General features: G+C 43.7%; 2 pseudogenes; one reads left to right on the top strand and one right to left on the bottom strand.

The window, feature by feature from the left end:
- Positions 1-3086: 3086 nt before the first annotated feature.
- Positions 3087-3205, top strand: LOC145417647 (5S ribosomal RNA; annotated as a pseudogene).
- A 13631-nt stretch (positions 3206-16836) lies between these two features.
- Positions 16837-16955, bottom strand: LOC145417644 (5S ribosomal RNA; annotated as a pseudogene).
- Between the last annotated feature and the right edge of the window lie 795 nt (positions 16956-17750).

Here is a 17750-nt window from a genome sequence, read left to right as displayed (position 1 = left end):
AGGCTGAAGGCACAACGCAACATTGCACTCGACACACTCGTATCTTGTGTCTTTTCTCTGCGTGGATGGTCTGACTGTCGAGTGCCTACATACATGGCAGCGACGCTGGGGTTTACGACGGTTTGGTTCGGAAGGGATTGCGCTGGGGTAGTGGCGGCCTGCAAGACGTAAGGGAGTCTGAGCAGCACGGGGGGCGCGGGGGCGGTGTGGGGGTCTGTCCTGGGCATGCTGGGCGATTATTTCACGTGCCAGCTCCCTCACAAACCCCTCAAAGGTCTCGGATACTCCGGTGGTCATTGCGTGCAGGTAGTGGGCGTTCAGGACCGTGATGTCGAGCAAGTGGAAAAAGAGTTTCTTGTACCACTTCATCGTGGTCCTGGCACAGTCAACACTTGAAATCATCGAGTCTGACTGATCAACTTGCCTCATGTTCAGATTATAGGCAAGTACAGACTCTGGTTTCCATACGTTGCGCCTCCTCTCGCTACAGTGATCCACGGAGTCTGTGCGGTGCATCAGGGGGCTGTGAACAGTTGATAGGAGGCAAACTTCCCTGTTGTGGTTCCACAGGGTTGCAAGGATGTTATTGGCCTGGAAGAAAACCACCTCATTCTTGTCAAGTTTCCTCCCTATCTTGACCATATGGCGACGGTTTCTCTTGACTGTACCACAGACTCCGGTGTCGTGTTGGTGGAGGAACCTAGCGAGAAGAGGGCTAGTGTACCAGTTGTCCAGGTACAACACATGACCACGATGAAGGTACTCTTCTATCATTGTCTTCACCACGGCCCCAGAGAGTCCTATACTCCGATCTTCTATTATATCTGTTCTGTGCGCCCGTGTACAAGACTATGTCTTGCACATAACCAGTCTTACAGTCACACATAACAAAGATCTTGAACCCGAAACGGTGTCTCTTGCTGGGTATGTACTGCCTAAAGGAAATATTGCCTCTCCACAACACAAGACTCTCGTCTATGACGAGGTCTCTGTAGGGATAAAATGAGGAGCGGAACATTTCCCGTAAATGATCAAATACCAGCCTAATTCTCCTCATTTTATCAGTGTTATTTGCATTGGCTGGATCATCTGCATCAAAAAAGTGGAGGCGGCTGAGAATAAACTGAAATCTGTTACGACCCATCACCTTTCCAAAGAAAGGTGTGAGGATGATTGGGTCCATTGTCCAGTAGGCAGGAATTTGATTTTTCCTCACCACACCCATCAAGATTACCAGGGCAAAATATAGGAACATCTCTGAAATAGTCACGGGATAGTCATACTGTTCTGCATGCTTGCTTGTGGTTCCTAAGCGTTCACTTTCAAGGCGCTGGGATTGTGAAAAAATATTTGTCTGTTCTACTATGCGCCCAACAAACGCCTCACCAAAGAACAAGTTGAAAAAATCTAACCGTGACGTCCCAGCATTTACACCTGGAGCCGTGCAACCTGACCGCCACTCCTCAGTGAAAGGGTGAATGATGGGAGTAAAATTACTCCCATCCTCCCAGTTCCACGTGACACCACCGTCTCCAGCCACGTCACCATCGTCCCCTTCGTCAGGGTGGGGAGGTGAGGGTGGTGGGGGAGGTTGGGGAGGTGGAGAGCGGCGCCTCTCATCACTCGCACTTCTCTTCCCTCTCCCTTTTCCTTTACCCTTTCCCTTCCCTTTCTTTCCTTTCCCCACATCCTGGGGCTGTGGGGAGGAAGTTTGGTAATATTCAGGGGCGAAAGAAGTGCTGGGGAGTGACTCAACCTCCTCTCCCCTAGGCCTACGAGCACCACGTGCTCGTGCTGCCTCCCTCACACCACTTGCCCCTTCACCCCGCACTACCCCCACACCACTCTCACTTTCACCCCGCGCTGCCGCCACAACACTTTCCCTTTCTCCCAGCAATCCCACCACACCACTTGCCACTTCCCCAGACAAAGTACTTTGACCATACCTTAGGTGTCGTCTCGCCCCACCTTCTGATCCACGTGGTGATATTTTCTCCTTTCCCAACCACGCGGCGATATCACGTCCTAGGCCTCCGTCATCCTCATTGTCCTCATCCTCGTCCTGATCAGAATCGTGATGGAGAGATAGCTGTGCACGTGGTTGGGGAGCAGGCTGGCCTTCCCTTGCCTTACGGTATGTCACATACCACGTTTTTCGGGGCAAAGGGACCTCCTCATCACTGCTGCTTATTTCTTCCTCTGGCTGGACGTAATCGCGATCCACCACATCATCATCGAGTGGAGAATCACTGTCTCCAGTGAAGGCTTCCAGGACGGATGCAATTTGCTCGTCTGAGAGACCTTTCCGCGCCATGTCTGACCTGGGTCACTGCTGGCAGGTGAGTGACCGAGACAAGGGCGAGCGCGGGTCACGCGAGGTCTAGGACGCTGCCCGCCTGGCGGCAGGTAGGGGAGGCTTGGGTACCCAGGCGAAACGAAAATCTCCCGCGAATTTTGAAAATTGTGGAAATTATGAACCTTGCAATTGCAGGACGTTGAAGTACGTCCCCGGGATTGGCTGTGACAAAACGTGAGGACGTGGAAGTACGTCCCCGGGACGGCGCGGGTTAAAGAGAACGTAATCTCTGAGTTATAAAACTGCTTAAATTAGTCATTAATGCTCTCCAGGTTTTCCTCTGCCTTTAACAGGGATGACTATTTTAAAAGGTAAAGAATGCAACGGCTCTGGGGGAAAATATTTCCCACAGGGGGGGTTAGTAGTGGCAGTGCCAACAGTGGTAGGAACAGATTCAGCAGTCTTGTGCTAACCTTGCTTGTATGGGAGTAATGTGATGAATAACGTAATACAGTAGGCGTTATAAGACCGGACGACTAGACACACCCTAAGGAATATGACGGCATGCAGTAAGAGGATACCGGGAATTGAGAGTAATAGAAGAGGCAGAAACTGAAGGAAAATAATGCACGTATGAGGTGAAGCAACGCTTATGGCCTGAATAACGAGGTAGAGCAGGATACCACAGCTGTATCTTTGTTCTCATATTTGGTGCTGTTTACTACCAATTTCATCTGGTTATCGGTAATTATTGGTGAATGCTTTCCACTGCCCATGGCAATGTGGTTTATTCGTCCACCATGCCACGTTGAGTACACCGCTTCCTGTCCAATCAGCGAAGTTAAGCAACGTTGGGTCTGGTTAGTACTTGGAAGGGTGACCGCCTGGGAACACCAGATGCTGTTGGCATCCCTACGTGTCAAGTGGGGTTGGTGGAGGATTAGTGCCCCTTCCTGTAAAACAATTAACTCTAAGCCCTTGACCACCCCGTTTGGGATACATGGCGTCTGGCAATGGATGGGAAAATGATTTAAAATTTGTAACCATCCGCACAGCTACTGTGGCTATAGACAGTCCAGGAATAACATATTCACAAAAATTATCACTGCAGTGATCATGACCAACCGCAGCTTATATACAACGGGCTCGGTGCTTTATTTGTAAGTTGAGGATCCGAAACAGATGGGTCGTTGTTGTTGTGTTGTGTGATATTTGCCCCACACTTGGTGGGGCACGGGCAAAGAGCCTGTCAGAGAAGCAGCAGATCGTGTCTGGAACAGTTTCACAGCCATGATAACATAGTAGTCTATGTTATAATATATGCTATGTATGTTACAACGGCATAATGTTTTGCAGGTGAATAGTGTGGAAATGTTTCAAATCATATTTCATTGTTTCTCACCATTCGCCTCGCAGCTTAATACCAAACTACCAGTCACGTTGTCCGTTCGCCTAACAGCTTTCTAACCCTGACTTCCACTTCCTTCCACCGAGGGGAGGGGGGGGGGACAGAAACTTTGCTGCGTGGGTATACCTGTATTTTAGCAAAAATATTTGGTAGGTATATGAGCGAAGATTAAAATACTGTACACCAAACAATATTTTATACAATTAAGGTTGAAACTGTGAATATGGGGAATATGGGGCAATTTTTACATAACAGCCCATCCATTGTTGATTGTTTCCTGTTACAGAAAGAAAGAACTCAGAACTGAGAGCTTGCAAAAATTTATCTTAGTCAAAGAAAACTGAAAATATATGAATCCAAATTCTAACCTCAGGATGCTTTTTCTAATGACAACTAAGAGACCAAAGGGTGGCAGCCGGCATTTTTTTTTTTTTTTTTAATAACAGAACAGAGGAACGAAAAACAATTGGATAAAAAAATAATTCATACACCAGATTACTGGCGTCCTCCATTCATAAACAATATGTAATAGTTGGACTTGAACAGCTGCAGGTTGAAGTTTGGGGAGAAACAACTTCGAGGAAGCGAATTCCAAAGAGATGCAGTTAGGGGAATAAAAGAATTCTGATACGCAGAAATTCTGCAATATGGCTGTTTGACATTCTAGTCATGAGCGCTACCAGATACCCGTGTAGCACGAGGGATGGCATTGAGAGGTGGCACAATGGATGCAACTTCGTCTGAGCATTTGCCATAAAAGTATCTGTAAAATAATGCAAGGGAGGCAACATTCGTATTTTGGGGGGAGGTAGTTTATTTATAATGGCAGGGTTATTAATAATTCCAACAGCTTTGTTCTGAATTTTGGAGATGGATACACTGAGTTAAGAGTTAGAGATATTAAACTTTGTAAATTAGTGTTTGAGAGTGAATGAACTGTGAAGTGTTAAGTCATCTCCATATTAATGGATAGGATTGTGGGTGAAAGAACAGAGATCATTAATATGAACTAGGAATAAGGTTGGTGCCAGAACTGATCCTTGTGGCACGCCAGCGTTAATTGAGTGGAAATTGGAACATACACCATCTACTTCTATTTTCTTGTCACTGAGATATGAGGAAAGCAGAGGAACAATAGACGTTAGTCCATTGGAAGGGAATTTGGATAGCAGGGAACAGTGCCACACTCTGTCGAAAGCTGTAGAAATATCAAGGGCTACTGCATGAGTTTCTCCATGATGACCAGTTGATTGATGGATGGTGTGAGTCAGAAGACTGAGTATATCAATGGTGGATCTTTCGTAGCAAAAACCATTTTGTCTATAATTAAGTTGTTGGATTCAGGGTGTTTAACTATGTGCATATTAATTACAATTTCAAATACTTTACCAGGAGAAGATGTGATAGCTATTGATCTGTAATTAGAGGGGTCAGAAGAACTTCCTTTCTTTAGAAATGGGTGGATATTGGCTTCTTTCCATGAAATAGGGAATGAAGAAATACGTATGCATAGTCTGAATAATGTAGCTAAAACAGAGGCAAGTTCTGGGGAACACTATTTCAAGACAGTTGGAGGAATTCCATCTGGACCTGGAGTTTTGTTGAATGGTAAATTGTCTAGGATGAATTTTGCGTATCTAATCTTTATTTTAAGTGGAATAATTTCGGGAGAGTCAAGTTCTAGTACTGGGACGTTCTGGCTGGCATCCTTTACAGTAGAATATATGACAAGTGTACTGGCAAAGATATTCTCTTTCCCACACGGGTCATTTGTAATGTTACCGTCCGAAGATTTTAGTGGGGGAATGGGTGATGAGTTGTTAAAAGTTATTATTGAAAGAACTGAGAGTTGACCAGAATATTCTATTGTCATTAGGACTGTTAAGTAGTTTTGATGCTTGGTTTTGAAGAAAGTTTGATTATGCGAGATTTAATGTTTTTGCATGGTTTCTAGCAATTTTAAATTGACAATGATTTAGATGTTCTTATTTTAATTAAGAGTTATATGCGAATGACTTTTGGGCAGTTGCTCTGACTTTTTTTTTTATGCGAGGAAGAAGGAGCCAAAGGCTTGGAGCCCGCAAAACAGTTTCTTCCAGGGAAAAAAAAAAAATACAAAAGAGAGCCAAATTCAAGATCTGTACATTTCGAGATGCCTGGACACACTGCGTTTGAAAGACTGGAGATCATAGGAAATAGGAAATACAGACAGAGGGAGACAGTTCCAGAGTTGACCTGTTACATAAATGAAGGACTGGGAGTAACGCTTAACTCTTGCATTAAAGAGTTGGACAAAAAAGGGATGAGAGTTTGTTGCTAGACTGGTGCTTCGCACCCGTCGTAGAGGTGGAGGGATGCAAGCAAACAGTTCAGAGGAGCAGTGACCACTGAAGCAGCGATAGAAAAGAGATAACGAGGCAACAGTGTGGCGAAGAGACAGAGGTTGAAGGGAGCCAGTAAGAGGAGAGTTAATGAGACGAAAAGCCTTTGACTCCACCCTATTGAGAAGAGCTGTATGTGGGGAGCCTCCTCGCACATGAGAGTTGTACTCTACACGAGCGAATAAAACCCGTGTATAAAGTCAACAACTGTGCAGGGGTGAAGATGGAACGGGGTCGGCTTAGCACACCTAATCTGCTGGAAGCAGATTTTGCAAGAGATTTAATGATCTTTCCAAATCTCGAGTGAATGAAACCCCAAGCATGTTCAAGGATGATGCGGGATTGAGCTGGATATTATGAAATATTAGTGGGTACTCCTGTGGAAGATTTTGTCGGGTTGATGGGTGTTAAAATTGAGTCTTTGATGCATTAAAAACAACAAGATTACCTTTACCCCAGTCAGAGATACGAGCCACGTCAGACATTAGGTGTGCCATAGCCTCATCCCTTGTTTGTTGAAGTAACTGCCGAGGTAGACGTTGCGGGAACTGAATGGAAAGGTGAAGGGTGGAATCATCAGCGTACGAGTGGATAGGATTACATGCACAGCTTAGAAGATCATTGATGGATAAAAGGAAGAGAGCTGGTGATAGGACAGAGCCCTGAGGAACACCACTGTTGACAGATCTAGGAGAAAGATGGCCGTCTACAACAGCAGCTATAGAACGACCCGAAAGGAAGCTGTAGTGTAGATGAAGGCACAGATAGAAGGACAGAAACCGTAAGGGGGCAGTTTAGAAATTAAAGATTTATGCCAGACTCGATCGAAAGCCTTTGAGATGCAATGGCAAAACTTTCGCCAAAGTCCCGAAAGGAGGATGACCAGGAGTCTGAAAGGTATGTGAGAAGATCGCCAGTAGAGCATCCCTGACGGAACCCATACTGACGATCAGAAAGATGGTTGTGATAGGAAAGATGCTTTAAAATTTTTGGGTTAAGAAGAGACATGAAAAATTTTGAGACACAGGATGTTAAAGCAATTGGACGATAGTTAGAGGGTTGGGAATGGTCACGCTTCTTTGGGACTGGCTGAATGAGAGCAAACTTCCAGCAAGAAGGAAAGGTACAAGTTGAAAGACAAAGGCGAAAGAGTTTACCTAGGCAGGGTGTAAGCACAGAAGCACAGTTCTTGAGGGCAACAGGAGGGACTCCATCAGGCCCATATGCCTTGTTAGTTTTGAGGCCAGTGATGGCAGAAAATACATCAGCTGAAGAAATTTTAATGTGAGCCATGAGGAAGTCAGAGGGGGGAAGTGATGGAGGAACAGCACCGGAATCACCTAAGGTGGAACTGGAGGAGAAAGTCTGAGCAAAGAGATCTGCTTTATCAGAAGAAGAAATAGCTACAGAGTCATCAGAGTATAAAAGACGAGGGAAGGATGATGAGGTAAAGTTGTTAGAAAGGTTTTTGGCAAGGTGCCAGAAGGAACGGGAAGAATTCGAGTTGGAGAGTTGAGAGCATTTAGTATGGATGAAATTGTTTTTAGCAGAGCGAAAACAAACTTAGCACGATTCTGGTCAGAAACATAATACATGTGATTTAGGGGTCGGTTGGCTCTGGTACCTTTTATAGTCCCTCTCCTTGCTGCAGACAGCATAAGAACAAGCGTGATTAAACTAAGGCTTTCTTGCATTAGTCAGAGGATATGAAAAGGAATGCATGCTCCCATGCCCGACAGAATAACCTACGTGATCTGCAAGGCTGATGGCTCCCGGCCATGGGAGCAATAATCATTCTACGGAAAATCAAGTAAGTACTGCCTGAGGGCCTCCCAATCCGCAGCTCCAAAGTGCCACAGTCGACATTTCTTTGGAGGGTCCGCAGGCTGTACAGGAAGGGAGAGAAAAGATTAACAGTGTAAGCAGAAGGATTAGTTGTAAGGAGGAGGTCAAGTATGTTGAAGCTCTCTCCAAGGCAGTCAGGGATACGGGTAGGGTGCTGTACAAGCTCCTCTAGGTCATTAAGGATAGAAAAGATGTAGGGTTGTTCACCAGGTGGATCAGCGAAAGGAGAGGAGAGCCAAAGATGGTGATGAACATTGAAATCTCCTAGAATGGAGATTTCAGAGAAAGGAGAAATGGATAGAATGTGTTCCATCGTAGAAGTAAGATAGTCGAAGAATTTTGGATAGTCAGTAGAATTAGGGGATAAGTAAACAGCGCAGATATATTTAGTCAGAGAATGACAGGATAGCCGAAGCCAGAGAGTAGAGAATTCAGAAGGATCAAGTTCAGGAACACGAGATCAAGGTAAGTCGTTGTGTACATATACACAACAGCCACCTTTTGCTTTGAAATGAGTACAGAGAAAGTAGGAGGATACAGAAAAGGGTTTGCTGTCAGTTGCCTCAGACAGCTGAGTCTCGGTTAAGAAGAGAATGTGAGGTTTAGAGGAGGTGGTGGTGTTCAACAGAGAGAATGTTAGTGGAAAAGCCGCGAATGTCGCAGAAATGAAGAAGTGAGTCAGACAGTGGTTCCAGGCAGCTCGTTGAGTCGTCACCGGGAGAGGGGAGGATGGTAGGGGCATTTATGGTCCCCCCCCCCCGCCGGGGACTCCGAGGCATGGTTAATATATGCCATTTTTCTTTATTAATTTTGAAAAGGAAGTGTAGTGTGTACTGTGCATGTAGTTTGGTGCTGACAGTTAGAGAAACTTGTGCTGGAGAGCATGCTGGCTTACTCTCTCTGTTACTGAAACACTGAAAAAATTCAGCAAAAGGGATGGTCAGGAACTAGTCCCGAGGGATGATGAAACGGGAGCTCCAGCTCTCTCTGTTGTCAGCTTTTCATCCACCTTGGGTGTACTGCCCTGCTCGACTGGTGCTGTCAAACCATTTTGTAGATTTCGATCGTTTAGTGAACTGTTGACTTGGAGTGAATAAATCCATTCTTTGTCGTTTCCAGGAAAAACAGAACACGTCAGAATTAAGATCCGTTCATTTCAAGATGTCTGGCCACAGTACGTAAAAAAAAAAAAATTAAGAGTCGAAAGAAATGTTAGCTACACGGAGTTGACAAGTTTGCATTACATGTGAGATGGACAGAAAATGAGTGAGTGTGTTGTTGGACGAATACTGCCGGTTGCTGTAAAGCGGAATGGAAAGAAACATATAGTTCAGAATAGCACTGCTGACTATTGAAATAACGATCGTAAAGGGAGGTGGATGCAACACTGCGGCGAAGAGAATAAGGCTGAAGGGTGTCAATAGTAACGAATGACTGAATCCACTCTGGTTGGGAGCACTGTATTCAGTAAGCCAAGGCCAATCCCCTTACCTCCTCACACACACATGAGGTATATTCCACACAAGGGCGAATGATGCTACTTTATACGGTTAACAACTCCGCAGGGTTAAAGAGAGATCCGTTCAGCACATCCAGTCTCTAATTTAAAGGGATTTATAAGGGACGTAATGTGATCTTTCTATGACAGATCCTTAGAGAAAGAAACCCTGAGGATATTGAGAGATGACGAAGGACTTATGTGTATGTTGTTGGAAATTATGGTTATGGTCGCAAGTTCGATCATTTGTGTGGTGCCTAAGCGAACTACTGTGTCGTGAGTTCGTTTGTGTGTTGCCTAAGAGCGCTGTTGTGCAGAAATAACTCTGGACTCAACTCTTCTTCCTGTAGGTTAGACCATAATCTATGGACAAGGACTGTACCTGGGCTGGAAATCTGGAACCTATTTACGATCAACTTCCTCTCCTAATTCAGACTTTGATTTACAGGAAGTACAAGAGACACTGGAAGTATTTGCATGGCCACTTCCTTGCCCTTCCTGCAAAAACAGAAGAGCTAATTTATCTTTCGTAATCAAGATTTTGTTGCCTCAAGGAGGGAGAGAGAGGGGGGGGGGAGAGAGAGAGATGTGGAGATTCTTATTCTTCTTACAGATCAAAATCTGAGTTATGATAGCAGAGTATCTTAAGTCTGTTAGTGACTCCTGTACTGTACCTGGACCTGTATAAGCCAGTCCAGCAGTATGGCTCTGGTGCGGGCTGTGACGGTGGGGTGGCTGCCCAGGTAGCTCCCTGATTCACTCCTTCGTCCCTCTACAGACAACAGGTACCCCATCACATCCTGAACAGAAAGAACAACAACAACGTAAAAGTAAACCAAACAATACCAAGGCTGAGTGTATGTGGTACTGTAAGATACAGCCGGAAACAATAATATGCCTAAGATTTACGTCTTCTACTTATTTTCCTCTGCTGGCTAATATCCCTACGCTGAGAGAGGCTTGGTATGTTCTGGCCACATAATGTTCCTTTGGCCATATGATAATGATACTTCAAAGTGACGGTCGTGCCGTAAGTGGGAAGTGACGCTGTGAAATTGCCAAATTTAGCACGGAATTATTTATGTCCACACTCTTCTTTTTATTGACATCTTTTTATTGTTAGGAATCTGAACGATTGAAGGGTTATTTAAGCTGGCTGAACGTAACTGTCAGATTTTATTTTTTAACTTACCTCCTCATACGCTGCGGCAAGGCTGTGTTCTGTGTTGGCCTGTCCTCCGCACCCCTGACCATTGCCTGCTGAAAACAAGAGGAGCTATATTAATATCACGCAGAACACGATCAGCAACAGTAATTTTTTCTTGATTTATGATTAAAGAAAGATCCTAAGGCTCTGAGCTTACAAAATTAGTCCAAACGAATAGAAAAAGCTCTGTTATTGGTGGGATGCCTGAACACATTATATTTAAAGCCTAGAGGACACAGGCAGTGGGAAGAACAGAATGAGGAAGACAGTGCTAAAGGTGATCACTTACATGCATCAGTGACAAGAGTTACAACCAGCCTTTAGTTACATTGCTGGGTGAACAGACTCTGGGGAGACAAGCTTTTACTCTTATATGATCGGCTCGGGAATTGAACTCAGTCTCGGAGGAAACTGAAGGAAATTAAGCCAGGGTATGTAGACTGCTACTGCAAGGCTGGTCCAGGACTTATGTAAGAGAGAGGATATCAGCTTACGATTAGGTACGGGCGGTGTGGGGAGGGGGAAGACGACCATTAATCCCCTCAATCCCATGGCATTGATTTAAGGCCTGAATTCCATGTGGCATGGGAGGCTTCGTAGCGCCTCATCAACTACCGTATTTACATTGCCTACCACATCCTGATATTATCTCGAAGTTTTAATGGCAACAAAGTTCGTGACAGTCATATAAAACAAGATAATAATGTGCAACAGGCAAAATAAGAAGAAGAGGTCCTACGAAATTTGCATAGTCATAAAAAAGGCGATAGCAAGCTTGTTCCTGCTGCCTATAGATAATTTTGTAAACTCTGGAGAATCCATTTGTAGTGACGGGGATAGAAACGGTCTTCACTGATCCCTGCACAATCTGATTCCCATCCCTCATGTTGAATAACTCGTCTGAAGGCAGCAGTAATAAAATCAAAATATCGTCGGACTGAGGGTGTTAATTATATTCCATTGATTGCTATGTGTGAAGGAAGAAAGAAATAATAAAGAATTAGCATCATATCATAATATGGCTATATTTCACTAAGGTGGAAGGGAGCGGGGGAAACGAGTTAAATGCAAGATATAACGAGTAGTAAGTGATGATACTGGATATACAGACAGTGGGAGAGTCACCTAGGAAATCATTATGGAGTGCGGGCCGTCGCAACGAGAAAAGGAAACGAAAAGCAAAAGCTGGAAGACTGTTGGAGTGTGGGCGAACAATCAGGAAAAAGTTGGCATATAATCATGGGTAGTTTCAGTGTGAACAGAGTGGCTGAGAGTCAGGGCCCATTAAATGACCATAAATGAGGCAGGTATGACCCAAGCATAGAAATAAAGACTAGAATGCTAATTATTTAACTTTCCTCGGGAAGTGAGTACGCCGTATTGTGTTGGGCTTGAATTAGCACAGACAGCAGAATGGTTGTGGAATGCTCTGCAACTGCATGTCACCAAAACGGGGCAGCAGACAGCAAGGACAAGGGATTAACTTTCCATGCGTAAGTGTCTTGTAAAAACATAAGAGAGCAGTAAATGAAGATTACGTGGATTACTTCGCTCACCACCTGCTATTGCGACCACGACATCACGCTTACCACAACCTGTGCTAAAATCGCTTCTGGTTGTCTTACAAATCATTTTCAACAGTTTATCTAAGTCTGTAGGCTTTTTGATATGGAGAGGATAGTGTTATTTCGGTTACCATTAACTAGGCACTCTCTGTACACTGTAGCATTGGCCTTATAAACCGTTAAACGCAGACTTACATTGGTGTCGTACCGATGTAAACTAAGTGCTCATAACTTGTCAGCCTTGAATTGGCAATTGGTGTACTGTTGTTTACTTTACTGTGTAATAATAAAATATATTAGACCGGTTTAAGCGCAATTCAGGACAAGAAGGAAGGGGTAATAAACCTTGCGGTAAACAACCCATTGAAAGGACACAATATCACACACACTTACACCAAAACCATTATGTTTAAATGTCAGGTAGATATTGCTCTTAATTGTTCACAGCAATTATTGTTCCTTGAAATTTATTGCAAGTGTTGTGTGTCGTTAAGTCATAATTATTGTGAAAATTAGTGAATGGCTGATAATGTTTCTAACAGTTGTTTATGATACACTTGTAAAGAGTCAGTCTCTTCCTCGTGTATATATATATATATATATATATATATATATATATATATATATATATATATATATATATATATATATATATATATATATATTAGCTCATTTTATATTTGTCGTAAACCATACAATGTGTTCGACTTTTTGTATTCTGAAAAATGTTGAATTATGGGCTTTTTGTGTTTTAAAATGTCCCCCATGAATGCTTGTTCAGGATACAAGAAGAGTCCGTAGATTTAGTTTTAGATTTTTTGTATACTTTTTATGTACCTTGATATACTGTAAACCATTAATGTGCTGTACGTATTTTTTATTTGTCAAATGTCTGATCACTACATTTTTTTTTATTTGTAAAATATTGAATGGTTACATTAATGAAATAATCTGAGGTAGCTCATGATGCAGAAAGACTTTGTACATATTCATTTCTAGTTCTTTCTATTTCTGCCTAATACCATAAACAGTGTGCTGTATCCCTTTGTAGGTATGCGTACTGTATGTTGATTACACTAAAATCATCATAAGTTTTTCTTAATCCTCTTGGATATTGTCTTCGATCCGCTGCAGTATTGTGGTCTAGTTTGAACTTGATATTCTCTTGGAAATTGGAATATTTAGAGGACCTGTAGTTGAGGAATGCAGCCAAGAGAACGGCTTTCTTAAAGTTCTTCTGAGCATTAAAAACTTGCGATTTCATGAACCTATATAATTTAAATACCTTGATCATCGTTTTTGAAGACTGCTTTAACAATTGGCCAATGCTCACTGGCTTTAACAGGCATTTGGTTAGGCTTCTAGTACAGTGTCTGTGGTTGCGGTAAGCCCTTAGGCGACTTTACTGCTCTGAGATTCTGCTCTTACTTTCTGCAGTTCTTACTCAGCTGCTTAAATATGGGGCGGTCAGGCACTAATGTGTACGGAAAAGTGGCTTGGTGCCTTAGACCCACGTAGAAAGGCTGTGGACAGCGCACGGTTACATAGTGGACAGAAAACTGTGTTAAAGTGCCCCCCCCCCAAAAAAAAAAAAAAAAAAAAAAACAGGCTTTTATATAATAGCAAAATACATAGTTCTGTTTAATACGGCGTCGCTAATTGCCGTGCGCTTTGTGCGGAAAGTGACGTGATTAGCATTCTAGTCTTTTATTTCTATGGATCCAAGCAAAGACGGGCGAGGATAGTCTCCCATCGACGACTAGGGTGAGTCGAGGTGTGCCGAGGTAAACTTGAAGATTTACTACCATAAAGTTTGTTGTTAACCTGCACGTCCAGTGAGGATTGACAACGTTAACGGAAGAGACGGGTAAGAACGAGAAAGCAGTCAAAAGCAAGAATTTGGAGATAGAATCTAGAGGAGACAGTACCGGAACAAACAAGTGAGTTAGCTTGTTCATTATTAATAATTCCGATACGGCTAGGCACCCAGCAGAAGCGAAATGACTTTCTGTACATTAAAAAAAAAAAAAAAAAAAAAAGCCACTCCTAAATTTGGGTGATCACAGGATGAGAGTGAGACGACTTGGGTATCAGAGAAGATAGCAAAGGTGAAGGAAGAGCATCTAGGAAGGGACTTCCGAGCTAAATGAAGAACGTAAAGTTCCGCGGTAAGAATACTTGCACCAGAAGGAAGATTACTTGGGAAGGTGGAGTCAGAGAACACAACAACAAACCCAACACCATGGAAAAATTTATGACCGTCAGTACAGAAATGAGTGGCGGAAATGTAACAGGACATATGTTCAAGAAAATGGAAGCGAAGAATATCTGGGAGAAGAAGTGGCTTACAACAAGGGAGAAAAGAAGGGCAGACTATAGGAGGAGGAAATATGAAATCAACAGACCGAAAAAATATGGGGACCCGAAGGGAGAACGGAAGAAGGATGTGGGAGTTCGAACGAAAAGAGCGTTGGAGAAGGCTGGGAGGACGGAGTAACTTATTAGTAAGAAATTGAAGGAAACGGGCGTGGGACGTAGCAGTGGGAAGAGAACGACGACGAGGGAGAGGGAGGAGGGAAGGGATGCATTTTGAACGCAAAGGCTTACAGTGGGAGTTTACCGTAAAGCACCAATAGCTAACCGAAGACCAGTATGATGAATGGAATCTAGTTTTGAAAATGCAAAGAACCATGACAGAATTTAGAACAGAGTGAAGACGGAGACGTGTGGCGCGATCAGAACTCCATGAAAGGTGAGACAGCGTTAACAGTAAGTGATGATGATGATGAGCAGAAGACTTAAGGGAAGAAGCATGCATCTTCCAGTTTAACCGGGATTCAAAGATAAAGCCAAGAAAGATGGTACAGGATCGGTAGGGAAGAGGGGTGTTATACAAGTAAAGAGAAGGCTGTGCTATGGTTCTTGAATGTGTTCGTCATTGCACGGGACTTAGAGGTAGAAAACGAGGCAGCATCAGTGGCAGATTGGAGAAAGGACTGGAGATGAGATAGGTCTGAACCTGCAACGTAAATAGCTAAATCATCAATATACAGAAAGGCCGAGACAGAAGGGGGTAGGGAAGAGACAACGCCATTTATAGTTATAAGAAAATAGGTTGGTATCACAGAACGCACCCTTAGGCGACACCACGTTGGGGAATGGCACGGGAAAGGTGGTCTCTTAGGCGGACATGAAAAGTTCTGAAGGAAAGAAATTTTTGAAGAAAAACAGCTATGATCCCTGAAGACCAAGGAAACAAAAGCAACGAAAAACATGCCTCCATGTAGTATCATAGGCCTTTTCTTTAAAAAAGGAAAAAAAAGCAACGACAAACTGGCGGAGTGAAAAAGCAGAGTTGATAATATATTCAAGTCTTAAGGAGAGGATCTAGGGTGCTGCGTGCTTTGCAATACGCAAACTGTACAGGCGAAGGAATACAACTGGACTCAAGGTGCCACGTGAGTCATTATTGATCATTCACTCAAGAAATTTACATAAACAACTAATCAGAGCTATTGGACGGTAACCAGGTTTATCAGGTTTAATAAATGGAAGAATGACCGTTGCATGCCAGTCAGGAGGAAGGAAACCTTCTGTCCAAAATTTTTTGTACAGGGACAAGAGAAAGGGCATGGCTTGTGGGGAGAGATGTTTTAATATGCTATAATGAACACCATCAAGTCCTGTCTTTGTATCTTTACAGGATTTAAGTAAAAACGACCACTGGCAAAGAGAGAAGGAAGCGTCAAGGACTCCCTCAGCTGACAAAGTGAAGGAGATTGGCAAGGATTCAGAATCAGATTTAATGCAGTGGAATTCCGGAGAGAGATGAGACCCACTACTAACATGACTAAAATAATTGCTTAAAGCTTCCACAACTGAGAAAGAATCAGCCACGGAGATCGGCCATCAAACATATCCCACCCATCGTGGGGTGGGATATGTTTGATATCCTATGAAGTCGAGACTAAACTGCTGCAACAGGTGTATTTGCAGATATACAAGAAACAGTCCCTCCAGCTAGAACATCTGGTCTGACGGATAATACGACAGAAGGCAGTGCAAACGCGTCGAAACACGAGGAGACTACGAATGTGATTAGATGTGGACTGTTTAAAACGCAAACTTTTCCAGGATTCACTTTTTTTTTTTTTTTTTTTTTTTTTTTTACGTGTCCGACTCTAGGCAAAGGCTTCAGGGCCTATCCCCAAGTCCCAGTAGTTCTCCTTGGGGCCCAGTAGTCCTCCTACATCTCCACATGTCACCACTTGGGCGCTAACACCCACCATCCATATTGAATACATGCTAGGGCTGTCTCATACAGGACTGGTGTACTGGTATTAGCGGGGGTACTTTTATGACAATTCGGCGGGTCATCTGGTAGATCAGAAAAGTCTGCTTTTTATGGAATTCAAATCCCTAAACTGTTCTCTGCCCTAGCCGGGATTCGAACCTGGGCCCATTTAGACTCCAGACCGCCTCTCTACCGATTCTGCCACCCCCTCCCCCACAAATTCCATCCATCCATCTATTGCCAGACGCCATGTATCCCAAACAAGGTGGTTAAGGGCTTAGAGTTAATTGTTTTACAGGGAGGGGCACTAATCCTCCACCAACCCCACTTGACACGTAGGGATGCCAACAGCATCTGGTGTTCCCAGGCGGTCACCCATTCAAGTTCTAACCAGACCCAACGTTGCTTAACTTCGCTGATCGGACGGGAAGCGGTGTACTCAACGTCGCATGCCAATTGCCCAGTATAAAAGCAAAGGTCCACCAAGGAACACGTTTGGCAGTAGATGGTTGCGTATCATGGGGAAATGACAGCGAGAGTAACACTTAAAACCAAAATAAGGAAGACAGACATATCTTGTGAAGACGAAAAAGGAGAAGGAAGAGGGGTACTCTAAGAGAAGAACTCCCATTCGACAGCATTTGAATTGCCAACGGGGTGGGCGAGAAATAGGACAAAGAAGTGAGAGAGAGTTTGAGAGGAAAGTAGTCACAATTGTCTTCCAATACTGACCACTGGAAAATAATAGAAATCGAAGGTGAACAAAGACAGATTCAGGGGAAGAGATGGAATGAGTGCAAAGGTCAAAATGAGTAAGGGTGCCAGTGTTATGGATGAAGAAATTTTAAAAAGGAAATTGTTTTAATAAGCATCCCGAAGTGGTGATCAAAGAGGAACCCCAGAGGGAATGCCGGCACCTGAAGTCACGAAGAATAATCTGAAGAGGAAGTGAATGAAGGGCGGTGGCGAAGTTTGAAAAATCAAGAGGGATAGGAGAGAAATAAAGAGAGCTAACAAAGTTTCACTGACGGGAAAAGACACGAGCAGATGTATGAGGGATAAGCAAAGAAACAAAGAGATTCAGGGGGAATATCATTGCGGATAAGGAGGGTGGTGTCGTATGAAGGCGGCGATGCAGAAAGTGACGAAAGCTGAGCAACAGTGAGAAGCATCATATTACCGCAAGGAAACATTTGAGTGGATATTGTGCATGTGTGTGGGGGGGAGGGAGGCCTATGTCTTGGTGTCGGAGGGGG

Source organism: Coenobita brevimanus, chromosome 110 (assembly GCF_032717465.1).
Source record: "Coenobita brevimanus isolate Jiangsu-jjx chromosome 110, ASM3271746v2, whole genome shotgun sequence".
NCBI classification, from domain to species: domain Eukaryota; kingdom Metazoa; phylum Arthropoda; class Malacostraca; order Decapoda; family Coenobitidae; genus Coenobita; species Coenobita brevimanus.
This window is presented reverse-complemented; position numbering and strand designations above follow the sequence as displayed.